This window comes from Plecotus auritus (genome assembly GCF_963455305.1).
Source record: "Plecotus auritus genome assembly, chromosome: 13".
Lineage (NCBI taxonomy): Eukaryota > Metazoa > Chordata > Mammalia > Chiroptera > Vespertilionidae > Plecotus > Plecotus auritus.
Genome location: NC_137779.1, coordinates 10,531,468 through 10,535,993, shown reverse-complemented (window position 1 = coordinate 10,535,993; position 4,526 = coordinate 10,531,468). Strand labels below are relative to the sequence as shown.

The following is a 4,526-nucleotide window of genomic DNA, read 5'->3' as shown; positions in this document are numbered from 1 at the left end:
TAGAAATTCAAAGTAAAGGAGCGGAGGGGAGAGCAAGAGAACCGGATAGAACAGCCGGATCCAGCCCGCGGGCCGTAGTTTGCCCACGGCTGGTCTAGAGTATTATATTCCTTCCAGGGACACAGCGGGGACTGGGCCCTTTGCTTGCTGCTGGGGCCTGGGAAAAGGAGGCCCAGAGAAAGCAGAGAGAGCTCAGCCTCCCTCCCCAGGCCCCAGTCCGCTGCCCTTCCCGTGTCCTTGACCCCACACTGCCAGGGGCCACCCTCTCATCTGTATGGCTCCGCAGAAAGCCAGCGACGGCTCCCAATGCATCACTGGGTGGCAGTCACGCCAGAGCCGGCGTGTCATTTCCATCCATCTTTTTCCAACCGCTTCCTGTCAGGGCCAGGCTGGGGGTGGGGGGTGGGGAGAGGAAGAGGGGAAGATGGATGGGGTGGGGGCTGAGAGGCCGGATGGGAGGAAGGAACAGAGAAGGAAGAGGATGGCGAAGAGAAAGGGGAGAAAAGAACTGAGAGAAGGAAGAGAGGGAGGAGAGGCCCCAGGGAGAGATTGCTGAAGGAGGTGAGAAAGCATGAGAAAGGCGGAGAGGTGGGGGTGATGAAGAAGGCAGGGGCGAGTAAGAGAGAAGACAGAGGTGCCCAAAAGAAGACAGGGAGAGGGGAGGCAGGGATGAGGAAGGAAGAGGGAGAAGCGGGCCAGGACGGATGCAAGGGAACATGTGTCAGGGATTCTGTTAGAGAAGGTGGGCTGGAGTGATCTTTGAGGGAGGGTATGCCAGGCAGGGGGGAGGGGAGGAGGGGCGTTGGAGAGCTGCCAGCCCCTCTGTTTATTTGTTTTCTATCAGGGCCGCCCCGCCCCTCCCCTCCGTGGCCCTGAGCAAATGCTGAAAGGAGCGGAGGTGGCAGGGGTGTGTTTGTGCGGGATGGAGAAGCAGGAGGCTCCCAGCAGACCAGCCTCCAGGACTGAGCAGTGAGTCAGTCCCAGCCCCAAGGCGGGGAGGGGCCTGGCTAATGGAGAAGGAAGGGCATGAAGGGGATCCCTCAGCCCCCCACACTCGCCGGATGGAGCTGGTTGGGCCCTCAGGAGGGCATTGACCCTGGGGAGGGGTGGTCTATGCTTCATCTGGAATGACTGCTACTTTCTTCCTCTGCTTTGCAGATCTTACCCAGACCCTAGCCTCCCATCATTCCGGAGTTTCCTCTGATTTCCCATCAGGCAGGAGTCTCTCTGGGTCTCAGGAGTTAGCACTTATCATTGAGGAGTCTCAGACTGAATGAACACAGCAACCAGGACGGTGACATACAGAAAGGTAGCTGGTCAGATTCCCTCAGGGCAATAAGGAATAGTGGGGACTGTGGCAAACTGGAGAGGGTGCATGTGTCCCAACAGGGTCCCAACAGGGCTGTTCACTTTTAAAAATATCTCCACAAAGCCATCCACTGTAACAGGCACTTAATAGGTGCCTAGAAGCGTGGATGCCTGGACTTAGAGTTCCATTAGCAGATTCAACGGAGTGATCTGGAGTCTCGGCACGACACAAGTAGCGGTTTGTACTTTTGTCGAGGTAGGAATTTGAAGCTCACCCGTGTGCAGGTGAGCATCCCCCGGCTGCTGAGTGAGCCTACCAACCACCCAGCACCTCTGTTTTCAACTCGGTTAGTCTGGTTAATGGATGGAAATGTCCCATATGAAAAATTACCCCAAGAAAAAGGGAGCCTTGAGTGCTGGTGAGATGTGTGTATCAGTTAGCTTTGCTGTGTAACAAGCTGCCCCCAAAACTTACTGGCTTAAAACAACACCTATTTTATTTAGTTCTTGATTCTGTGCGCTGGCAGAGATGGCGGGGTGGCCGAAATGGCTTTTCTGGTCTGGTCTGGGCTCAACTGGGGCCACTGGGCCAGGATGGCCTCACTCACGTGTCTGCCAGTTGGTGGGCTGTTTGATCCAGGTAACCTCAGCTAGGGCTGCTTGTCACTGCTCCACAGGGTCACTTTCTCTTCAGGTCTCAGAAACCCCAGTGGCCAGCAGGACAAGGCTGGTACTCTTTCTGGGTGGAGAGTGGGGAGAGGAGGAGGGGGAGATGGATGGGGTGGGGGCTGAGAGGCCGGATGGGAGGAGGGAAGGTTCTATGTGGTAGAAGGAGCATTGGATTCGGAGCTCTTTGTTTCCATTATAGATAACGCTACACGGACATCTTGGTGCATCCATCCTTTGGCTTCTGAGGAATTGCTTCTCTTAGAATAATTTGCACCCTAACTGGTTTGGCTCAGTGGATAGAGCGTCGGCCTGCGGACTCAAGGGTCCCAGGTTCAATTCCGGTCAAGGGCATGTACCTTGGTTGCGGGCACATCCCCAGTAGGGGGTGTGCAGGAGGCGGCTGATCGATGTTTCTCTCTCATCGATGTTTCTAACTCTCCCTTCCTCTCTGTAAAAATCAATAAAATATCTTAAAAAAATAATAATTTTCCAGGGAGGGTTTAATGCATTGAGCAGGGTGCTGGTGATTCCCTGTTGACTCATTTATTCGCTTACTCCCTCTGCCAAGCTCTCGCCTGGGAGGCTGATCCTTGATTCCAACTGGAAATACGTCCCAGGCTTCCTTGCTTTCACAGGGCTCGGCCAATGGGAGGCTCCAGCAGGAGACTGGAGGCAGCAGGAGAGAACGGTTGGGGTATTTCTTCCTGGCCCCCTTCCTGCTTGGCATGGTGTCTTGGGCTCTGGTTGTTCCCTCAGGCAACACCTTCTATGACCCCTCATTGCTTCCCCTTCAGCACTGGGGTGGGGGACAGCTCCCCGCTCCTGTGAGTCTCTGGGTCCCTTTCCTGTTGGTTCTCCCAACTCCTCCCACATCTCCAAAAGCAGTCCTCCTATGAACCACCTTTTTATTTGAAGCATCTGGGGATGAATTCTGTGACTAAGGCCTCGACTGATAGGTGGGTTTACCACGTTTAATGACGTAAACTTTCCCACGCTCACAGCTCTGAGCGGATTTCCACAAGCTTGTACCAATGGACCCTGCAGTAAACGAAGCTCGCTTGCACCAGCAACATTGTGAGTATTGGCCCGATAGTTTTTAAAATAGTGCAGGACTTGTAAGCGGTGTCTCCAACTTTGAATTTGCCCCTTTGGGATAATCAGTAAGTCTGCCCCAGAGTTTTCAACTGGTGATGATTTTGGTCCCAGGGGACATCCGGCACTGTCTGGAGACATTGTTGGTTGTCTCCCAAATGGGGAGGCGTGGCGCCTCTGGAATCCAGTGGACAGAGCTCAGGAGCACTGCTTAACACGCTGCAATCCACAGGACAGCCTCCCGCAGCACCCAGTCAGCTGGCCCCAATGCGCCAAGGCTGGGAAACCGCGGGCTGCCCCTTGTCACAGACCACGTGCCGGGCCATCGGTCACGCCTTTGCTGCAGTCAGCTGCTTGCATCCTTGGGGCCATTGGCCGGGGATTGGACCGATCCAGGCTCCAGGCCCCGCTCGGCCACTTGCGTGTTCTGTGATTCTCGCTGACGTTCCTCATCAGCTCAGCAGGGCCTTTTCCCTTGTCCTGGGCCCCCACTGAGCTTTGGTGATGACCCAATGGGGCACCAGACAGGAACGGGTGTGGGAAAGTATGAGCTGCCTGACAAGTCAACCTCACTCATACCTTCTGAACACCTACTGTGTGTTGGGGGTTCAGGTCAGGAACTCACTGTCCTGGAAAAGTGTACCAAGAGGGGCCACCGGACACACGGCAACATGAGAAGCATCCTCAGAGTAGGCTAAGGGAGCAGCCATTCATACTTGGCCTTGAGGCTGTATAGCCTAGTGCGTAGATTATTAGCAAGAGTCAGACTTTCTAGGGTCGAATCCTGGCACCACCCCCACTCCCGCTCCCGCCTGGCTATGTTACTTTGGTCAATTGGCCTCATTTCATTTACACAAAGACACAGGCTACACAGACAGATATATATACACCAACCACACACAATAGCCCCATTCACACACACACACGCATGTTACAAGTAATCCTCACACGACTAATCGCTCTTTGGTGTGTGTGTGTGCGTGTGTGCATGTGTGTGTGTGTGTATATCCCAGCATCCGCCAGGCAGGCACACGCCGGCCAGCCACCACTTGAATTAGCACCAAAGGATTATGGGACCCTGGGCCATTAATCTAGGTGACAAACAGGACTCAGAAGGCATATTTGCACCCCGAAATTGAAAAGATTAGGCCATATTTGTCAAGGATTGGTAGGGCTTTATCGCCTCCACGGCAGATGCTGTTAAATATTCATGAGCCGCATAAGTGGGAGAAACCCTAGCTAGACCTGCCGACTTTCAGCTGGAGAGGGAGAGGAGGGGAGATTTATCTGAACTCGGCAAGGGAGGAAAGGTATGAGCGCCTGTACCCTGGCTTGCGGGGCACAGCCCGCTGCTGTTGGAGGAGGGGCCAGGCGGGGCCTCGGGCTTCTTTGTGAGGCGGGGCTGGGCCTGGGAGGGGGCCTGGGAGGGGCCTGGGAGGGGCCTGGGAGGGGCCTGG

At 55.0% G+C, this 4,526-nt stretch overlaps 1 long non-coding RNA gene across 1 annotated transcript; it reads left to right on the top strand.

The window, feature by feature from the left end:
• The first annotated feature begins 447 nt into the window (after positions 1 to 447).
• Positions 448 to 1,284, top strand: LOC308238249. Its single transcript, XR_013959532.1, has 3 exons — positions 448 to 561; positions 845 to 969; positions 1,159 to 1,284. It is a non-coding gene; the product is annotated as an uncharacterized lncRNA (long non-coding RNA).
• The last annotated feature ends 3,242 nt before the right edge of the window (positions 1,285 to 4,526 follow it).